Raw genomic sequence first — 24,222 nt, forward strand, 5'->3', positions numbered from 1 at the left:
GAGTGTTCTATTAGGATTTTGGAAAAAACATAGGCGATCATCTATTATGAACCACTACTGTGGTTCATGATATGTAAAATACTAGTTACTAATGTTGTGTCAAACTCATTTATTTTACAGTGGTTTATATACATTAAAAGACAAATATTCTACTGAAGGCATTCACATACAGTAAATACTATGGCAACAACCAATACAACGCCTGCTTCTAAGGGAATACTTACAACCACATTTACATGCAAGCCATTGATATGCTACCTGCAAATCAACACAATTGTGCAACAAGAGAAAAGAAAAAGGATACTACCATCATTATGTATGCATTGTACCTATTATGGTACATTATCATGTGTCATGCAGTTTATAATCAAAGGAACATCTAACTGAAATTATTTAATCCAGTAGTATGACCATTTTCGTACATTCCTCAAATTCCATTTTATTGCATATCTGTAATCTATAGTAACAAAAGAGTGGACAGCCAAAGTTCATCTTTTTATGATGAATGGTCTTGTAGTTGTAGCGCTTGACAGTTGGAACAGTGATAAACTCAATTTGTACAGCAACAATATGGGAAATAAATTACAGGCACTTAGATAATCATTCATAACTCACAATTAAAACAAGCTACGAAGATGGGACTTAGTTCAATCTGTGCACCACGAACTGGCAAATCATTCAAGGTAAAGTGCTTTCCCTGTACTCCTCCATGTTGACAAAGAAGAAGGCCATTTCAACTAAGAAATGACAACAGTGAACGTTGTTTTTACTGTATTGTATATAAATGCCCATACCTCACGTATTCTCTGCTGTACGAACATAATACAAAGATTTTCTTACTCGCCATAAACAGGCAAATCCAGTGGTGTATAGGTTTTTATTGATTTGAGTTTAATTTCAGTGTGTACAAATGCGATTAAAACATGTGTAAATTTTTCATATAGCATGTGTACTTTTACCCAGTGTATTTCAATATGGTTTTATGGCAAAATAGAATTTGGTGAAAACGGCCAGTTTTCGCTCAGCAGATCACATTTACCATTGCAGTTATATAATGAAATCAGCTAGTAGTCAGATAGCAAATCAGTAAAAAATTTGTTATATTGAGTTTAGCATGATTCCCACTGTTTAGTACTACAAGGCTAAATGATAATTATAGTGTCTTTATCACCACTTTCTATCTAACTCACAGAATAAGTACGCTATACATCATTTTGACAATGTCGTGGAAGTTGATCTATATAATGAACACTTTTTGAAAAGCTCTATACAAAATTAGATATCACTAAGGCAACCAAAGAATACTAAATTATGTTGATGATGAAGTAATTCACAACAGTCAGTGAAATATGTGGTAGAAGGAAGGACATAATCAGGGATGTGGAACAGTACAAGAATGTACTATAAACTGTTACCAAGACAGTAAAAGTGGACATACGAATGGATGGGGTTTATTGATTTCCCAGCATAAAGAGATGCTATTTGAGGGATCAAAGCAACACATACTGCACTCAAGGAACTGTAGTCTCATGCAATTTAATTAGCTAGAACGTATGCAATGGTAATAATTTGTTAGTCATTTAATACATTAGGCTTTCAACATGATTATGCATAATTCAACCAACTAAATGCTTATGCATAATTCAGTTTGTTTTTGCTGAATACAACAATTTGCAACAGCTAATTAAATACAATTTTGTGTGTTTTGCAATTCATTAACTATCACCGTATTTCATTTTTGCAACTTGAACAAATCACCTTACACCACAAAAAGTATCTTCTCAACTGTTTCATAGTTCTTCTATCAGGTTTTAACACTAAACAAAGCTACTAGTTTGTTCTCTATACATGTACAGGAGGGACACATCCCTCTTACCTCAAAGTGGTATATACACTATTTCTGGAAGTTTTGTTTTTCAGTTGTTACAATACCTATAGAGTCCATTAGGAAGGTGTTTAAATGTGTTCTGAAACCCACTTTACTCGTATTTCGTGCTGGCAAAAAGTAACTGCCTCAACAGAAAGTTACTTGCCTGAAAGTCTAATACAATGTTTATAGACCCTGAATTTCTCAAACTTTGGTTTTAAAATAAAGAGTTTTTGCACATGTGGGTGGAAGTACACACACACACACACACGCACACACGCACGCACACGCACACACACACACACACACACACACACACGCACACACAAACTAACAATTTCAAGAACAAGGCATGTGCCTCAGCTGGCTGCAGCGTGCACACTTGGTTTAAAATTTACAATGCATATAATAGTAGATTTAAACACGTGTAGCTAACTAGCTTCATGATTGATATAAGAACTATCTACATGTTGGAGAGAGGCAACTTGGGTGCCAACTACTTGTCAAGTGGAAGGTAGCCTACATTCTAGGCCATTAAGTTTTAGTGGCTGATATCAATCTTGATAAAGAAAAGTTACAAAGCTTCAAGATTCCAGTGAACAAACATTACATCATCATTTACAGTATACTCAACAATGTATTCAGTGCCATAACCAAACACCTATAATAATAATAATAAAATATAGTACCTTAACTACACAACAAACTTGCTTTTTAAATTTGTCTAGTATGAAGATGGAACCCTACAATGTATGTAGGCTATTCCTGATCATCGAAATTTTAACCATAGATACTGATATAACTATTCTCTACTTCTTTGGAATTTGTATCCCATAATTACTTATCTCCCCCTTTCCTGTATCCATGAAGCATTTCCTTTGTTCACGATGATAGTGACCCTACCAGAAACCATCAAATTCTATGACCTAATGTGAGTTGTGTATATGAAGGGTTTCAGAATTAAATGCTACTGCAGCTAGTTAGGAATTTAGCGATCCCATTGTCACATAATTATATTCTGAAATGGTCTCTCTCATGCTACGTTCTGTTATGCAAGAAGTTTAGATAGAGGTAATACTTGCAAAGGAAATTGCAAGTTGTCCTGGTAGAAAATATCAAATGGTTTGATGAGTTGTAGCTGCTATCGAGAACAATCGGTCCTCAGTAGAAAAGCTCATAGGAATCACCATTGATGGATTATGACTTATATTGTAAAGCTACTTTTTCAGGGTGTAAAACATTGAATCTAGAAATCATGGATCTACAACATGTTGAACTTGTAGAGTGCACAAACATACTTCCAAACAGACCTCTTATTCTGCATATTTATTATTAAACAAAAATACAATTAATAAAAGGTATATAAATAAAAATGCAATTCCTCTGCTGATATTATTTAACAATTACATTATAGTAGTTAAACCCAACCATCAGTAGGATATCACTATTGTCAACCTGAGGATGAGGTGAAGCCAAGGTCAAGGTTATACCACACTTTGAAATGCTGGACTTCATAACGTGGCAATGGCTGAAATCGAGGTGTTGAAATTATTGATAATTGATATCCTACATGTTATGACTTCTATCTCATACATTGAAGCATTTGACTTCACAAAGAATGTGAGTGATAATAAGGCAAGATATAAGCAAGTAAGCTATATAAATATTGTGGATTCAATTTTTTCCAGAGGAGGTTGGTCACGCATCATACCCGTATGAACTATTGTTAAGTGTAATTGCAAAACCAAATATGGCGTTTGAATTTTTAATTGCTATTTTGAAGTCCTTTGTCACAGTCACTACGAGAAGTATACATAATTAGTGTAGCATTTGGCTGTTAGCTAGTAAATCCATGCAAAGTGTTGGGTAGCTTAAAGAAGGATTGACTCATTGATATTAATTTGCGCATTAAAACACTACTAATGTTTTTCGTTTGATGTAGGGCTTCATTTGGGATAGAAATACATAATCACTAAAACTACATTACGAACAATATCCTCACTAATTACTTGCATCCCTTAAAGGAAGCAAAATTCACCATTGAAGCAGTACAGATTCATCAGATGTAGTATAAATAGGACAGTTGAGCTCTCTATGCAGCATTAAACCACCTCATAGCCTAATTCAAAAATAAGCCTTTAACAAGTCTAAATATCACAATGTCTCTGCAATTAGTATTATGCTTGATAATCACTTTGACTGTAGCATGTCAATGTCTAGAGAAGGACACAGTCACAAATGGGAATGTTGTATGTATGAGAAATGGTACACTTGTTGCAGACAATGGAAATGACAGTGCTTGCTATGATGCAAACTACAACAGTGCAGAACGATTTCGATTATTTAGCATCGATTGCTGCAATAATGTATCACAAGAGAGTAGAAGAAAATTTAGCGTAATATTTCAGAAAAAAATGTTTGGATCCTTGATAAGCAAAACAGTAAGTTACCAAACAAACTTTTTCCAAAACAGTATTTAAAGTAATTTCTTTTGTCATTACAGGTACTGGCACCCTACCTGGAACATTCAGTTCAAACAAAAACAGCTACTGATAATATAAACAGTGTGTTAATGAAATTTTCCAGCACATGCAAGAGATATACTGATGTTATGGCTTTGAAGAATCAGCTTCAATCTCATGTGTTCAGTAGTAACCTAACATCTGATACAGCGTCACAACTCACCCAGTTTATTATTGAGTTGCAAACTGCAGCAGTTAACCTTCAAAAAATTGAGGTAAGTAATTTTTAAGAAAAACCAATATTATCAAAGCTATAATATTACTCTCTGTCTCTTTTATTACTATAGCAGGAAAGTGGTAGCTCATGTGTGGAGTTCACTGCAAAACAATACTATCACATCTACAAAGCAAGATTTGGAAATTATGTACTTAAAGACAGATTACTTAACTGGGGAAGTAGTGTAAACATCTGCTGTGAATGGGGACTGTACAAGTGAAAACATTGTTGGTGGACGAAAAAAACAATTTTTAAAACATAATTTTTGGTTGTAGTGAAATTTTATACTTGTAAAAGATAATTTTTAAAACTATAATTACAACACATGTACGTAACTTTTGAAATCTTGCGTTACTATATCACCTCTATCTCATGAAAAGATTACATCTGAATGCTCAGACCAAGATCAAAATTCAATGCTATCACTACTACATCTCAAATGCATTGAAATAAAAGAGTAACAGTTTTGGAACTAAAACACAGGACATAATTTAAAGTTGTAACAAACTATTCCCTTCTATTCAATGAGCAAAATGCATTTAACAACAATTAGAAAATTGAGACACATATGTAATTTTTTATCTAAACTATACATATTAGTGGTTATAAGTAGTCTGCAATTAAGAAGACATACTACACTCCAATCCACAGCATAATTCATACACAAATACTGACCGTATTTATTCTGTCTATGTTTTGGTGTTGAAACTAACACTACTGGATAACAATCTGTGCTATTACCATGAAATTCCCATTATCCTATGAAATACCCATGAAAGCTTCAGTAGGTTTTTTTTCATGGGTAATGAAATGCTGGAGTAAAATAATGTACCCATGAAATGCTGGAGTAAAATAATGTACCCATGAACAACCCATGAACGAGTGAGTTTTCATGGGTTTGTATACCATGAAAATCTGTGAAATCACAGCCATGAAAAACCTGTTGATAACCTATGAATAATATTCATTGGCTTTCCACAGGTTTTTCATAAGTTTGATTTCACAGGCTTTTCATGGGTTGTGTATACATACAAACCCATGAAAACTCTCTCGTTCATGGGTTGTTCATGGATACATTATTTTGATCCGTGCACTTCATGGGTATTTCATTACCCATGAAAATACCAAGTGCTACTTTCATGGGTATTCCATGAGGATCATGGGAATTTCATGGTAATAGCATGGATATATTGTCCAGTAGTGTAATAGTCCAAATATTCTACCCTGGCTCAAACAAAAGCAGACCACAGCCCCCAATAGTGAATAACATTAGAGTCATTTATAGATTTGAGGTTTGTTTTGTCTCGTTATAAGAAGTTTTCATTGGAACACTATTTTTTGCTGTGATCAATTCGTAAGAAACTGTTGGAACTATGATACTGCAATATGTGACCCAGTCTGGGAAACCAGTCTTATCGCCTATTTAAAAGTATTGAGAAATTCCGGTTTAAAGTGTTTAGTGTATTGTAGCTCACTAATTGTTGAAACTACGTGTACCACATTTTCACACGTTTTACATCAATTCCTTACCTTCCAGAGCATCTACTATACAAGTAGCCAACAGCTAAGTTTCCCACCACTTTAGATAGTTTTTAAACTGAGGTTCTTATTCTTATTAGTACTTTACAGTGTCCAGCATTGAAGGTCTGACAGCAACATGTGCTGCAGCCTCAGGTTGACTGCATTAGGCAAACTCCGGGAGACCGGGGCCCAGAGGAGGGTCAGAGGCTGTTTAAAAATCTTAAAGAAAAAAGCATAAGGATGAATTAGGCCAAGCTATGGGCCATTCAGGTCTCAAAACTGGCTAAAATAAAAACACATATACAGCACAGGTCTTTGTTCAACACCACAGCACTGTACAGCTACATATAGCTATCCCAGGCTGGCCAGAGCTCCAGTAGGGCCTCAGACCACTCATACAGTTTGCTACTGTGCTTGGGAAAGCAGCCAGCCACTCAAGTCTAGCTGATTTTGGTATTGAAATTTGATAGTTTATTCATGTAGCATTGTGTTCTTGGTGAAAAATCAAATCTACTGTCAAGGGTGATAAGACCAGTTTTCCCAGACCCACTCAAATATAGTGTGTTATACAAGTAAAGGAAAAGAATTACATTATTTTTGTGAGTTTAATGATATATCTGGTACCATACTATTCTGAAGTTTAAGGGAAATTAGAAATTTTACAGTAAAGTAGGGATTATAGAAAAAAATTAAAAGTAATAAACATCATCGACACCTGCAGCTATACTAATCCCTACTTCAGTCATGGCTATACTGTTGACAGCAGAAGTAGGGGTGACCTCTCTTATTTGATTGCTTTGTGTGTGCAGTGACTGCTAATTACTTACTGTACACAAAGTGGTCATTCTGCTTCATGTTCCACCCATTACACAACACTAAAAATGAAGAATGGTACATTAAACTTCTCTGCAATCAATCTAGATAGTTTCGGTTATAAAAATGTTAGTTAGCACAAGGAAGCCATTACATGCTACCCGTAAATGACACCTACGCTATAGTGGAGAAAAACATGGGACACACAGCAGGATAAAAGTAAGTCTACGATATATTCATTGTGGCTGCTGTGGTAGGCAAAAATTCATGTCTCAGGCCTTGTGAAAGTAAACAGTGACAAAATCAAGCCCATAGCATTAATCATAGTCAAGTTACACTTGGTTGAAGGCACAGTTAGTCAGTCAGTCAGTCAGTCAGTCAGTCAGTCAGTCAGTCAGTCAGTCAGTCAGTCAGTCAGTCAGTCAGTCAGTCAGTCAGTCAGTCAGTCAGTCAGTCAGTCAGTCAGTCAGTCAGTCAGTCAGTCAGTCAGTCAGTCAGTCAGTCAGTCAGTCAGTCAGTCAGTCAGTCAGTCAGTCAGTCAGTCAGTCAGTCACTATTTAGTAATATCACACTAAATGATAATAAATCACCACTTTTAATCTAAATCACAGTATAAGCACAGTACATTAAGTGATAATGTGGAATTTCGATATACACTATCAACATTTTTGAGTTGACTCTATACAAATTGAAGTACTAAGGTGTTGACTCTATACAAATTAGAGCACTAAGGTAAATGATGTGACATGTTTATGGTAAAATAACAGTAACTCACAACAGTCAGTGACAGAAATAGTAGAGGAAGGATACAAATGGGGATGTGGAACAGTATAGTAAATAAAGAGGATTTACCAGAGGATGGGGTTTGTTGATTCCCAAGATATGATGCTATTTGAGTTGATTGCATCATGGAAACAACAAATTCATCTAATGCTATGGTAATTGTTGACCTTCTATCACTGATTTAATACATTTGTCACCAGGTTTTTCAACCAGAGATGTGGCTTCCGAGAAAACATACAGTAAAATATCTGAAATGCCACTTATACCACATATCTGTAAATAAATCTAATACTTTTGGTAACATTTCAGTGGGACATTTTCCTTCAACACCATTATTACGACATAACATGTCTATATGCAGACCCCACCATCTCACTTGATACAATACTATAGTGGTGGGACCCTCACTATTATTAGGTCTTGACAATATGTTAGAAACTTAATCTATAGCATAATCACATGTAGTTATCTGATTATGCAACAACTAATTTATGGTTCCTTTAAGTTGTGTGGCTTCTTAATGGGCACTTTTGAACTTGGTTATACCTAACCAATACTGCCAAGGTGCCATGAAGGTATCGTGAGGCTGTGATAATTTTGGACTGAAAAGCCCAAACCTTCACGATCTCTAATATACAATACTATGATACAAGTATAAGGAAGTTTACTTTGATGGTCAACATAGCAACAGTTTAATGATGTGTTGAAGCTCCCATGAGCTATGTACATACACAGATTACATCGCTCAATAAACACTTTATCATTGCCATCTTTTTTACTGTAACAAAAAAAAGCTTAATTGATAGATTTGCAAGTTTATCAGTATTCCAAGTACAATATATAGCTATACTAGACTAGTACATTTCATATTACGGTATAGCATTAATCAAATGCTGGTAATATATGCACTATAGTTGCTGTTCAGTCAACTATTCTGCTGCGTGTCTAACACACACTAGAACTACTTAGCTAAAACTGGCAACAGAATGGAGTGAAACCAGTTGTGCTTTTGCTTAGATGATCTCATATGTATGTTCCTATGTGTTAGGGGATGAGGGGAGGGGATCAGATGTAAAATGTGTTGGGAGGAATAGGGCTGAAAACGTATTATTGGATATACACACAGGATATGAAAGCTTATGTACATAAGTCCATTTCAGTTGACAGACATAATGACTGCTTACCAGCTAGTTTTGACATTATAATCTAATCTGAAATTAAAAGGATTCTTAATTTGATTTTTATGGTAGTGTAGGACTACGTCACAGGAAACTCATTTTCATTAATCAACAATTACCTGTCTATACATTAAAGTACCAATACATTCTACCATTTAGTAAATCAAATGCTTAGATACAGATTAACTATGCATAGTAAGGGAAGTGATCAATTGGCTAATGGAATAAATTAGTCACCATTCAGTCTGGTGGTATCCATGCTGGCACAGAGAAGAAATAAAAGATATGCTCATATTATGATGCACACCTTTAGTATAATGAATCTGAAATAATAAGAACAAGCAAATATAGAAAGAGTAGTTAACTGCATGTGCATATACATACACAGCTTGATGTATGTACATACACAGATAATTAACAAGTCAACATTATATTTTGTAATTCTATTCTGCCCTATACACAATTTTCAATGCAGTATCCATGGTAATTAAAGGCGATGGAACTAGAGGAGGCATGGTTCCCAGTAATCTGAAAGTAATATGTACCAGTGCCTTACCACCCAAATTAGCTTTAAACTTTGCAGCATCCACAGCAACACAGATACACAACAATAACTTAGGCATTCCTGTCTCTTATAAAGAGAATGGTCCAACATAAGTTTTATATTCATATATATATATATATATATATATATATACTTACAGACTTCAGTGAATCATTTGATACAGACACTTATACTCTCCACAACTGATTTCTATAGCAATTGTCATGTAAAATATGACAGCTATCACTTATGACATTTGTAAAGATAGTGATTGTATTAATAGAGACAGCTGGCTATGAGGCTAGAGCAAAGTGTTTCATGAAAAAACAGATGGATACAAGAATTATCAGGCTATTCTACAGGGGGAGAGGCAACTCATTTACTTGGGTACCAACTACTTGTCACATGGTATAATGGTAGGTAGCCTAATGGATGGCCATTGGTTGATTTCGGCCTTGATAAAGAAGTAAAGTGACTCACTAAGCTCCAAGTTCCAAAGCCTTTTACATCATTAATTACAGTATACTCAGGAAACCTCAACAACGTAGTCAGTATTTCAGTAGCCATAACCAAACACTTATCATTTATAAAAAGTTCATACGCACCATAACACATGTCTAGTTGAAGCCCATATGAAGATGGGATCCTACAATAAATGTAGGAACTGGTTATAAAAAATTTTTGACCATAGATACTGATATGACCATTATCTATTCCGTTTGGAATTTGCATCCCATAATTACTTATTCCTCCCTCCCCTGTATCCATGAAACATTTCCTTTGTCAATGATGATAGTGATATTACCAGAATCACACGTGAGTTGTGTAGATGATAGGCTTCAAGGTAAAATGCTACTGCAGCTAGTTACACAGTTGGGTGCTTAGTGATTCTATTGTCTCAGCACACCATTGAATTGTACTCTGAAATGGTCTCTCTAATGCTATGTATCTGTTACATAAGAGGTTATGAAATAATTAATACTTGCATCCTTGCAAATGGGATTGCATGTTGTCTACCTTGGCTTGGAAGAAAATATCAAATGGCTAGATGAGTTGTAGCTGTTATCAAGAACAATTGGTCCTCAGTAGAAGTTCATAGGAATCACCATTGATGGCTTATGACTTATATTATAAAGCTAGTATACAGTGGAACCTCTCTTAACAAACTCCCCGAATTAAGGACACAATAGAAAAAAACCTCCATAATAAGGACAAAAATTTTGGTCCCAACAGGTCTGGTTAATACATTTTGTACCTCTGAAAGAGGAAAACCTCTATATTACAGCACAAACTGGCCAAAAATTCTGGGTCCCAAAATGTCTGTAATAGAGAGGTCCCACTGTACAGGGTAAATATTGAATCTGGAAATCATGAATCAAATCATGTTGAACTTGTATAGTACATGAACAAACTAACAAACAGATTTCTTATTCTGCACATTGACTGAACCATGTTTTGAACATTGTATACTAGTTTAATCCGTCCTCATGCCTCAGTGATTTGGAACCCTTACCAGTTGGGTGATATATGTCTGTTAGAGCAGGTACAGAGACAAGCAACACGACTAGTCTTGCAACTCTCAACAACACCAAATCTAAATACTCTGAGGTGCTGAGTGGGGACTAGCCTCATAATATTTTCATGGCACCTTGGCTATATTGTTGAGGTATAACTAAGCCTCTAAGTGCCTTCGGTATGATCTGAAATGCTTCCAAAAAGTTGCTGTAACATTAAAATATATATTTACTGGAATTTTCTACTCACTGCCTGACTGACTGATGCTTTCAGACAAGCATAACTCAATAACAGCTAAGTTAATGGGCTTGATCTTTTTACTATTCAACACCACTTCAGCTCGACAGGTGCATTTCGGCATAACACAGTACATACAGTGCATGCATCATGGACTTACCTGTGTCCTCATTTGTGTCTCATTTATCTTTGCTGGCAGTGCAAGGTGTCAATTAGCAGTAGTGCTGCATGATGGCTTCAATACATGGTATTGACTGAGTTTTCTGGATTGGTTGGTCCTTCTCATAATGTTCTTCATTTGTAATGCTGCGTAATGGGCTGAGCATAGCTGAAAATGAAGCATTTTGCTATTTCAGCAATCGATAATAGGGGAGCGTGTTCACACGTAAACAATAACTCTGGTGCCATTCTTTTTTCTAATGCAGAATGCACGGGTTCACCAGTTATGCTACAAAAAGGAAAAATTAGGAATTATAAGTTTGATTAGGGATCAAAGAAATAAACAAGGGAGGCTGCCTACACCCAAATATACTTGTGTCAGTTCAGGATTTTCTCCCTTATATTTTCATTTGGAGGGAGTATCATACAGGGGGAAACCAAGTAAAGAAGTCATGTTACAAATGACAGTAGACTATCACTTGCTCATACCTACCAACGGTAAACAATAATCTGTTCATTGCTTTTGCTTTTGCATAAATGTCCATGGTTATCAATGGTTGATCAAGTCATCATACAAACATGCTTGCTACCTTCACTGATCCTCAAGGTCATCACCTGTTTAGCCAAGACATTGTGACTCTATAACACAAATTTGGGCCTATGAGCCTAAGGGCTCATGTGTAAATATCAGTTGTGGTATATCTACTACATAGGTGGTATGACATAATGTAGCCAATCATTTATGTCAATGGATGGATGTAAGTACATCCATCCATTGACATAGTAAGTACATGGATGCAAATGCGGTCAGACACATGTTAGATACGATGCAAACGAGGCTGGACAAAAGTTATGTGCCGATGGTTTATTGGTGGACACAGGCCATTCTCTAAAAAGATAGGGAATAATTAGGAATTTAAAGTCGATTACATGTGTAACAAGATCATGTACCATATGGAGGGAAGCTTTGGTGCTGTAAAAATTTGGTGAATTTGGCGAATTTGCCAAAGTTTCTCCATCCAAATATTTTGCTCGTGAAGAAAACAGCAACTTATTGTAGCTTGCTTACTATTGTGTAGTTTGCATGTGAACCTGCTGCCAAGCAGTCCTTTAAGTAGCTCTGCATCCTACCGAATCAAAGAGCTAGAGTCTTGCCAGTGCCATCGACTAGTACACATGATACCCTCTAACTATTAAGTCCAGACACAACGTGAGCGTTACCACAGCAAATTATAATGGTCGGCCATCGGACATTTACCGACCAATAGGTTGTAGTACTTACTAAACTGGTCGACCAAAAATTTTCTGCTAAAAAATCAATACACTAATAGAACAGTCGGCTACTCTAATAGAGTAGTCAAAGTACTTCTAAAAAGATGCTCCACCTAAAAGGTCCCAAAATGACAAAACATTAGGTAATCAAACCCTCGCCCTTTAGCAAAGTATGTGTTCTGCACATGTTCACACACTCTCCAAGATACTTCAACAGCCTTTTTAAAGGTGCTACAGGATGATCATAATACACAATTAATCCTTATGTTCATTCACTTCTTTACTAATTTTAATCCCAGCATAACTGATGCACTTATGCTCAAAATTGCAGTGTAGATCTAGCTATAACACAAGTACAGCGTGATTTTTAAGATAACTACAGTGGCTGCATAATTACAGTTTGAAATAATTGTAGTGAGTTCGCCCACAGACCTTCAAGTTCATTCACACTTTCTGGCAGGTATTTTAGTAAGTCTATCAAGTGTATGGTCACAAATATCAACTCATTCATAATAATATCATCATTACAATAATGCAGGCATGGCTGCCGAAGGAGTTTTGGGTGTCAAAATAATCATCATTTGCAATCTCAGCGCATTTAAAACCCAAACTTTTTCTGGGGTGCATGCCCCCACATTACCCTAGCTTGGCATGCTCATGCATGTGCTTTACACATTCATTGTTATACAATGTCAGATCATGTCAGATCATTTGACTTAGATTTGACATAATGTCAGATCAACAAAAGCTAGTTATAGTGCTTTGAGTGATACCATACATATCCACTATTCCAGAGGGTGAACAATAGTGGGATCTTGCATTTAATTGCTGCATAGTCTTAAATATTAGATGCTTGATTAGATGCTTGATTAGATGCCAAATGTCACACTATGCCAAGTATAGCGATTGGTAATTAATTCAACAAGGGTGTGTGCTTTTCTAAAGCCAAATTTTATTTCACCATCTGTGATATTTCACTTGGTTCACCAAATTTTCCCTTCACTCCATACGGTATAGTGCATTCTCAGTTATTCAAACACTTAACTTATTTGAACATCAAACATGATTGTTCAATTAGAGTATTTTGTCATTACTCATTAGAGTAATTGAACACAGCTCAGTATTATAAGTTATAGCAGTTTAGAAGCAGTAGATTAGAGCCTCTACAAATTTGGTGGTGAGGGGGTTCATTCCAGACAGCTACGTATCTTTGCATACAACTACGTAGCTTCAATAGTGTAATTCTCCATGGTGAAAATAGTTCACGTTGTGATTTCTTGAAGACAGGTTAACTAATTATGATGAATTCTTGTACCAACACAACAAATTCATTCGGTAAAGTGGCAAATTCAATCATGTTACAATTGCTAAAACTTGTAATTACAATGCACAAATGGAGAAAACTTTTAATTAGATGTTTCTCCCCTTCAGTTCATGCATCTATCAGTCGGTGAGTCAGTCTGCAGAATAGATTAGGCCACATTAATAATGGCTATATGCATTTATTACATCCTTGCAGCCATTTCTTCACCAGGCTATTGATTCTGCACCCTTTTTCACAACTTGGCTGCTTTTGTATGGATAGTTTTACAAGGAACATCCCAACAAGGATTCACTACATTGTAGTGACTACATTAGCTATGGTGCACCTGCATAGCTAATCTACACATCCATATCAAGAGTTCTACATTATATAGTTATACAACGGCCATGAGTGCTCTGCCTGATATAAACGCACGAGCCTGAGGGCCGTTAGGTCCGAAGGCAAGTGCGTTTATACAGGCAGAGCACGAGTGCACGTTGTATAACTGTTATGTACCACTCACCTAATAGGTGGGGAGAGTCTCACAAGACAGCTGTAACACTTATAAAGGCCAGATTTCTAACATGGATGGTGGGTAACCAAGCCGGACGTTGCGATGACGTTGCGATGACGTTGCGATGACGTTCCCCCTGCAATACTGCAGCCACCTGAGATATTGAAAGCTAGTATGCTATGGGTTATATCACTAACCTGCATTCGCTGTTCGACTCTCATCATGTGGTGCTCAGCATGCCAGCGTGATCAATCAATCGCCATATAGACTAAGCACCAGACTAATCGCCATACTGATAGTGATTCTCTCAAGCGAAAAAAGGAGCTAAATAGACGGTTTAAGTAAACAAAACCTAACTACTAAACGATACTAGTCTAATTCTTAATATTCACGCTTGAATCTGGTGGCATGACAAAACTGGTTACCACAATCGAACGTAAAGGTTAGTATTATTTAGGATATATTTGTTTTATTGAGTCATTGTCAAAGTGGACTACAGTTTAATCTGGGCTAAGATGGCACCAGACTAGTAAGGTGTATAAGTACGTTTATATATATGTAGACTAGAGTTGTAGCCACCCGTGTTGGCTTTTTCGATCGCCATTGGCTGCTTGTAAACATTATACGTATTGGTGACGTTATGGCCCACAATCGACCTTTACATGTCAGGCTATAAAAGAATTCGAGTGATCTGTGAAGTGTCTTTCCACCTATTAGGTGAGGTGTCGTAGTGGTCTTCGCCACCGGCACTTGTGCTATGCTGCACAAAACCGCAGCCAGTGCAATATCTGTATATTGCACTGCGGTCGGTGCATTATAACTTATAATGCACTCGTTGTGATCTACAAAACCGCAACCAGTGCGTTTTAAGTTATAATGCACTCGCTGCGGTCTGCAGCAGTGCAATATACAAATTATGGCACTGGCAGTGCCTTTGAACTGCCCACGCAGAGTGGTACATAATATTATATATTATGAACTCTTGTGCATATTATTATGCAACAGCTGGCTTTAAACAGAGATGGTGCTTGTTATCCTCTTTGTACTGCCACCTCCAATAGGCAATTTTTAACCACTAGAATATAGCAATCATTTTTGTATTGAGAGCACCTCTTTTAGCATACAATACAGAATATAGGAATCCTAATGGTTTGATAAAAATTTTGATTCAAAACCACCCTCACTTTTTTTTGGCAGTGTTGGTTAGGTATAATAAAGCCAAGGTAGTCTTGTATAGCCAAACCACTTTTTCCTTCTGTGTGTGGTTGGGGAAAATGATTATACCTCGGATTCAAACAGTGAAGAAACCAAGCCCATAGCCTTATCCATTGTTGAGTTATGCTTGGCTGGAGGCATCAGGCAGGCAGTCAGTTAGTAGAAAAAATTCAGCTGTATTAAATTTTACAGAAATTTGTTGGAAGGGTTGGGGTCAGTCTGAAGACATTTTTGGACTTGGTCATGGTAAACCAATACTACCAAGCTGTCATGAAGGAAAAGAGAGGCTGATTCCTGGGTGATATTTTTGGGCAAGAAAGCCCAAACCTCCATGATTCCTAATATACAGTACGTACTACCTCCATTTCGTGTTCCTGAGCACTGCTAGCAGTGCTATATGGCATTTATACATTTTCTATTCCCTTTGGAGTAAGGTGTGAAAGTGGTATATAACACATTTACTACAGGCTACATTGCAAAGGCAACATTTGCATTGTAGCCTGGCTAGCCACTTGCCCAGCTACATTTGCAATGTAGCCGGCTGTGATGTTTATATACAAAACGTTTAGTTTATTTTGATTGTGGCATTTGACATTAGTGTGATGTATGTATAACTGAAAATTAATGGCACACAGTTTGTAGTTGGTAAAGGAGTTATGCAAGTTACTACAGAAGGTGAAATGAGTGGCAAGAGGTTAGTTAAAGCAAATGAATATCATTTAGATGGTCATTTATTCGTGGCTATTATTTGTCTCATTACTTACAATTTATTTTTTCCATACTACAACTAAAAGCCCTCATGCCATGTGCTACAACTATTACTAATGCTATTAGCACTTTAGAAATCAAAAGACTGCAGCATAAGTTGCTATCAGATCTTCAGTGGCGGTCATTGTAAAGTAGTACTGATAATCATAATAAATGGAATAATTCTAAAATGACTGAATATTATTACTATATACTTGTAAACATGCAGATATCACAAGTTCTGCTGTATATTTTTTGATCTTTCTCATATTATGGGGGCCCTTGTGATGTAGAGTAACATCATCATTACCAAAGCAATTCTAAACAAGTCTTAAACACAAAGCATATGCATAGCAAGTTCTACAGTAAGGAATTTTAGATATTACAATAATTATACAAACATGCATACAGTAAATAAGTTTAATTGAATATTAGACAATGCTTAAGGTGTGTATATCATTGTGACTTACTAGCTACTCAGGAAATTCTATTAGAAAAGGTGAAACTAAGTGAAACCTTAAGGGAAAGTAAGGATGTTATTAAGAAACTGGAAGTTTGATACCATTTAAAGGAACTGATGTTACATGATGTTCACATGATCTCAACTTCTTTTAATATATTTCCTACAAAAACTTTCACATTATTTTTAAATACGTAGTTTAATTGTAGAACCTCAAAATTGAGTATTATTACAATATCTACAAGCATAAAGATTTAAAAGTATCAGCTAATTGCTAGAATTTACAGTGTCTGGACAAGGAAAAAAATTTAAGTTTGGCTGGATCATAGAATCATAGAAAAAAAAGTAGTGAAACAAGGAAGGTCATCTATGTCTACTAGTGGACATTCAATCCCTAATGAATATAGTCTGAATTAGGGATTGAATGTCCACTAGTATTTCTGCAGGTGCAGATGACCTTCTTTTTTTTTCTATGATCAGTGTCTTAAAATTTCTAATTTTCCTTGTACTTGTTTTTGTAACACTGGTGAACCTGTGCATATTGCAGTGGTGTCAGACTTAATGTTAATGTGTGAACATGCGCCTCAATTACCATCTGAAAAGTAAAGTGGATGACCTATTGGAAGTGTTTCAAGTGGTATACTGAAGGCACTTTTGGGCTTGTATATGTCTATCCAATACCGCCAAGGCACCATGGGGGTATTGTGAGGCTGATTTCTAGTCAATATTTTTTTTGTGAAAAAGCACAAACCTCCATAATATACAGCACTAGTACTGTATATATGATATCCAAGAACGTTATGGGATACGGTTCATTAGTGTGTGAAATACAATTTGTGGTTTACAAAGGGATTCTTCCTCCACAGCACTATAATAACACTGAAGCCATTTTATATGCATTGCTCTATTAATCCATGGTAACAAAGCCATATAAACATAAATGCTACTAAGAATAACCAAAGTCCTTAAATGTATAAAGACTGTATGTATTATATGTTCAAAACTACCTCTTATCTGGGTCACAGCACTGGTCACACACACACACACACACACATACACACACACACACACACACACACACACACACACACACACACACACACACACACACACACACACACACACACACACACACACACACACACACACACACACACACACACACACACACACACACTCATATACCAATAAATACTACACAAAATAGGATCTTTATATTAACACTAAAGAAAAATACAGTTTAACCTCTTTATAGGATCATGTACAGGACCACAATATGACCTCAATAAAAAAATGAAGTCATGAAGTCATGAAGTTAACCACAACTATGTTTGGAATCTACTATAGGTAGTTAACAATACCATACAAACAATATATTAAAGAGGTGGCCAGGTTTTTGTACCATATAACCTTTGCTATGATTGGTTAGGTTATAACCTCAAGGCTTTAACCTGTCCTATTACAGGTCTACATTACATTTGGGCAGTTAAATATGCAATTACTAGGGAAAGTCCACAAATATTCCTATGACAACTCAAACTTGTAAGGAAGTATCATTAGTTGAGGGTGCATACACACATTTTTATGGTAGGAAGCTAACAAGGGTAAGTTACAGTTGAGGTGAAACACTATAAAGTTACATTATGAGAGTATAAAAGGAAAGCTGAGTTCCATGTGACAGCAGTAAGCCTTCAAACTCACAAAATAGTGCTTAAGCCTAAGAATAAATTATGTTTTATAAATTGACACAATTAGCATTATGCTTTGCATATGCCCTGACTGCAATGTGTAACGATGTAGAGGAGGTCAGAAATGGACAATACAAGTGTGGTAAAATCCCTAAATACGATAATGACATATCCGAATGCAGTGATCCGATGTATAACAGTAAAAAACGGTTTCAATTATTTGGAATTGATTGCTGCAATAAAGTGGCATATGACAGTATGAAAGATTTTCAAGACATTTCTAACGATGTCTCCACAGGTGTAAAGTCATTATTCGAAGATTCTGCAGCAGTAAGTTAATAAACCAAAGGCAATAAATATATTTTATTATAATTTTTATTATTGCAGAACTACACTGTAACTAGCTTTTGCACTCCAGAAGAAAATCAAGAAGTTGTCCAAGTGAACAATATCAATAACATAGTCATGAAACTTTCCAGTACATGCAAGAAATATACTGATGTTATGGCTCTGAAAAATCAGTTCCAGTGTCATGTGTTCAGCAGTAATCTAGCAAACAATGCAACAACAAAAGTTACGCAACTCATCATTGCTTTACAAACTGCAGCAATAGAGCTTCAAAAAATCGAAGTATGTTATATATATATATAACAAAGATGTATGTTTTAGTGATATTGCTGTTTCTTGCTGCAGAGAGAAAGTGGTAGCTCATGTGTGGAGTTCACTGCAAGACAATACTATCATATCTACAAATCAAGATTCGAGAAGGAAGAAAATAAAATTAATCTCATAGCACTTTCTAAGAGAATAAATAATTGGCTTTCTACAGTAAACGACTGTTGCTCGTGGGGAGATTACGATAGTAACTAAGATCTTGCATAATGCTTGAATGATCTGTTTTAGGGTCTTGTAGGAATATTTCACAGGAAAATTTCATTTAAATATACATATTTTTATAAAATAGTTGTTTATGATTTTATTATTTTTTTGTAAAAAATGCATTTTAATTGGCTGTAATGAGTCACTTTTGTACATATCACTTATAAACAAGTACACCAAGTACAAAGCATTTAAGAGGCAGAGTTACAGAGGCATGATATGCAGAATTATAATTTAGACTCGTTGAATATAGGTTCCTTCTGTACTCCCTCCCATTGACCTTGTCGTGCTTACATCCAACACTAATAGTATACGTAGTACTGTACATCTCAACAACTGCTTGTAACAGTGAAACAAAAAAGACTAATTTACTAGTAGAAACAAGCCCATTGTGAAACCCTTAACAATTACACATTTATTTAATGCTGTTAGTGAGGTACACACAAGCTGCAAGGTCCTGTGCTCAAAAGCATACTCTTTGTGCTGCAGTGATCAGGGCAGCATATGCAGTCACAGGATCACTTCAAAGTTCAATGATCATGCATGGTATTATTATAAATCTAGGTAACTAATTATAATCAGTTCACATTCATCTTAGCCCCTGCCAATATCTAAGACATGAACATGAGTTCACCCTCAATGGTTATGCACTGGAACAAGTACATTTTCATGTTGTAAACGTGGTGTGCATCTGAATCAACACGAACCAAGTATACACATTGCACCTACTTGCTATCAGTCTGATTATGCTGGAAGTATTAGTCATTTATATAACCCCAAGGACAGCTAACTCAAAGAATTTTATGATTTTATGACTAATAAAAATGATCATAACTTTAGAGTGGAATAACAAAATCAGATTGTTTCTTAGATCACTTTTAATGTGAAACCATGTTTTACCAGTGTAAAATAATGTCTCAGGGAGATATTGTAGTGATTAATTTTCAATGCAAAAATGACTGTAAAGATCACCAAATGTCAAATTTGTGGTGGCACTATATCAAGAAATAAATGTCATAAGGAGAGCAGTTAGTGTGGAAACTTTCACAATTGTATCACAAAGTACACAAATTAAATGGCCTTTTTGGGACTATGTTGCTCTACTGTGATATTACAGGCACACATTACTGACTAATACTTCCAGCATAATCAGACTGATAGCAAGTAGGTGCAATGTGTATACTTGGTTCGCGTTGATTCAGATGCACACCACGTTTACAACATGAAAATGTACTTGTTCCAGTGCATAACCATTGAGGGTGAACTCATGTTCATGTCTTAGATATTGGCAGGGGCTGAGATGAATGTGAACTGATTATAATTAGTTACCTAGATTTATATGGCTTATGTATGGCTTCTTTTCCTTGAGAACCTTTTCATACTATTGCGCATGGTCATCAGGTGTTTACGCATTATCGTATGATTATGGCTGATTGTCTGAAATCTTGTACCACTGTTCTGTTTGAAGGAGCCTGTGTGCAATGATCAGATACTGCATGTAAATGGCAAAAACATTAAACATTTAGGGATTTGAATTCTCTGCATTGCAAAATATTTCTTCTCAATTATTAAGACATTTTAAACTGATTAGTGTATGTTACCAAGCTATAAAGGCAGTTTAACATTGAATTACCTACCAAGCTATTAGACATCAATGGTCTCAACTTCCTTGCATTGTTAGACACTGGGGACTTTCAGCATGAATAAGTAAATGTTGAAGGATAGGATGTGTGGTACGTATTTGAAGGTGAGTTGAATTATCCTTTTCATCTGGTTATGCATGATAGTGGTGTGAGCAATGTGTGATATGTAATTCAATTATGAAATTTTCAACATAAATTTCACTCCTCATAACACTTATTTTTTTGATATAATGCCATCACAGATTTGACGTTTGTTGACCTCTATAAGCCATACAAAATTTTATAAATTAGATTGCAACAACTGGCTTCTTCATAGTTACACAATATAGTAAATACATTCAAGCAATGATAGTTAAGTAGGATATAGTCTATAGTCTTTCAATGGTTTCAATCACAGCTTGACAAAACACTCAGTTAGTTCTCTTAATCAACTACAAGCACTTAAATGGTTTAAGGGTTTTGCATCTTGACTAACTATTCAACTTTAGTCACATTGCCTACCAAAAATTAAGTACATTGCAAATATTTGCAAACCTGACCATAATATAAATTTTAGTGTGCATACAAGTCCAGGAACAATAAAATCCCTCTTCCATCACTAATCAAGCACTTTCCTTTTCTTTTCTTTTTTATAAAATAATACACTTGACTTGCACTGTAGTTGAAATGTGCAGGCATCCTATTTGGTTGCAGTACAAAGTTCATACGGAAGGTATGCCTCCTGCAGTCACTTACTTAGTAGTGTGAAACTCATACTCATACTTCAGTGGCCACAGAAAACTGTCTTTACTATGTATATGAACTTTATACTTCTAAATTTACAGATCATGCTGTGATATATGCATAAAGCTAATTTCCTACCTAATGGCTTCTCCAACACTAACAATGGTGGAAACTGTCCATGCATACTGTGCTGGTTAGGTTGGTGTTACTTGGCTACAAATCACACTACATTTTTCAGACACTTACAAAAACAATCCTTATATAGACATACACAGTGAAAATGTTTCCAAGGACAACATTTCATGGCATGATATTGATACTATTGACTTTCAAACCAATCACACTACTACTACTACACAAGACATTGTACACGGAACTTCCATAAGTAGCGCCACATTTTTCTCCATAAAAGAAATAGATTTGTAAACAAAACGTTTAGCTCAATTGCCTTATTAAAAGCCACAAACTCAGTCATGGGGATAAGTATATATTTCAAAGCTATCAAATACAAGTACTTGGGAGCAGGAAATATGCTCAATGAAGGGAGTACTTTACATAAAATAGTACATAAGTACATTCTAGAAGAAATAAGGAGTAACAACGATAAACTTATTATAGAGATTGAAAGTATAATACTAGTACATAAAAGAAATTATTAATGGACTCAAATGTTTAGCCCGATGTTTATATGAGACCCCATACTCAAGGACAAGGCTGTAGATACCAGACCTACTACAGGGGAATGTGATATAACTGATTTGTAGAATGGTGTGCTGGTGGAACAAAGGCTGCTACCAGTGTTAGAAATTAGTTATATACTGGTTGTAACAGAGCTATAAGTACAACCTTGAGGCCACACAGTCTGGCTACTAATTATAGTCAAAGGTATCAAAGCAGACTTAAGTGCCAACACTTAAGCTAATGAAGACTATTATATCACTACATTGTTCAGCATTGAATATCTAAAACACTTATCCTGACATACAGTAGCATTTCACGTGAAACTAATTACCAATGTGTTAGTGAATCACCAAAACCAATGTCAGCATAGCATTAGCATCCTCTTTTTCTAAATGGAGGCCTCTGATTTACACACACCGTATACCACAAAACACACCCACTCGGTTTGTATTCGGATCTGTAAACACTCTGCCCTCAGGCTAGCTGCCCTTACATTTACTAAAACCTTATGGGTGTGTTATAACTGCTACATGAGTCATCCCTATTGTATGTTAATAATAAGCCTATGGCTGGTGATCGATCACCCAAGCCAATATAAGTGCCACCATTAGACAGATGCTAACAGCTCAAGGGGCCTATAGCTAGCATGATGTATCACAATGTGGTATAAATGTATACGATTTGAATTGGTTATCGTAGAGGATCAACTTCAGCGTGAAATAATTACAACAAGAAGTAATGGTATATTACATATGAACAACATCCACATAAGAAGCCATAAAGTTATCACAGAATTTGTTTTGTTTTATTACTGCGTGTTACTGTGTGTGGCTTTGTAGTAGGAAAAAAAAACACTATTATAGTATAGGGGTGTTGAATTGTATCCTTATAGACATCCGTGGAGTATTTGATAGCGTGTGTAGAGTGGCTTGCTGAGACATCTTTGGAGTGTTGGAATGAGAAGTAAGGTTTACTGTTTGTTGTGTTCCTATCTATCTGATACGTACATAGCAGTTTATTAGTAGTGGCTAATAGTGACACATCTTCTCGTCGGGAATTTACTGCTGGTATTCCCCAGGGAGGTGTTTGGTCTCCTAATTTGTACATCTGCCATCTTGGAAATCAGGTTTTACAGTGTGATTTATTCCAATAAGCTGGTTACGCAGCATCACTTATAAAGGTGGTTAGAACAAAGGAGAAATGGATTCAGGCTGCTGAAGAGATAAATGCTGATTTGAATCATGTATACTTGTGGGGTAGACCGTGGAACATAAATTTTGAACCTGGTAAATATCACTCATTGTGTGTCACTGAAGCATGCATCACCACTAACATCAGTTTGTGGGAGGCAAAGAGCTACTACAGCATCCAAGAGGCAAAGGTACATGTTGAAGGTTATAGTCAAGTGGTCAACATTAATCACTCATTGTGTGTCACTGAAGCATGATACTGATTGTCATCCTCCTTTATTTATGGCTTCTCTTCCTATTGAGGAGGTTGAGAGTTTGAAAATATTACAATTCCATTTTGACCATAAGTTAACTTGGAGTACTATGATCGACCAATTATCTACTCGTTGTCGCCAGCGGATGGGAATTCTATATCGTGTGTAGGACTATTTAAGTCCAAAGGGCCTTTTTATTGCTTTCAAGTCTTTTGTAGGACTTGTATGCGAACATGGCAATGTTGCTTTTATGGGTACTTCAATTACCCATTTGCCCAAGTTTGACATGGTACAGAT

The 24,222-nt window shown here is 35.9% G+C and overlaps 2 protein-coding genes and 1 long non-coding RNA gene across 3 annotated transcripts in view; 2 read left to right on the plus strand and 1 right to left on the minus strand.

Moving 5' to 3' along the window:
- LOC136237995 (uncharacterized) overlaps nt 1-24,222 on the minus strand; it is a 174,129-nt gene that overhangs the window by 94,843 nt on the left and 55,064 nt on the right. The window lies entirely within an intron of this gene.
- Nucleotides 1-24,222, plus strand: part of LOC136237997 (uncharacterized) — a 294,291-nt gene that overhangs the window by 1,037 nt on the left and 269,032 nt on the right. The gene's annotated exons all lie outside the window — the stretch shown is intronic.
- LOC136239363 (uncharacterized) lies at nt 18,807-19,579 on the plus strand. The gene is made up of 3 exons (XR_010693430.1): nt 18,807-18,885; nt 18,943-19,185; nt 19,249-19,579. It is a non-coding gene; the product is annotated as an uncharacterized lncRNA (long non-coding RNA).

Source organism: Dysidea avara, chromosome 11 (genome assembly GCF_963678975.1).
Source record: "Dysidea avara chromosome 11, odDysAvar1.4, whole genome shotgun sequence".
Lineage (NCBI taxonomy): Eukaryota > Metazoa > Porifera > Demospongiae > Dictyoceratida > Dysideidae > Dysidea > Dysidea avara.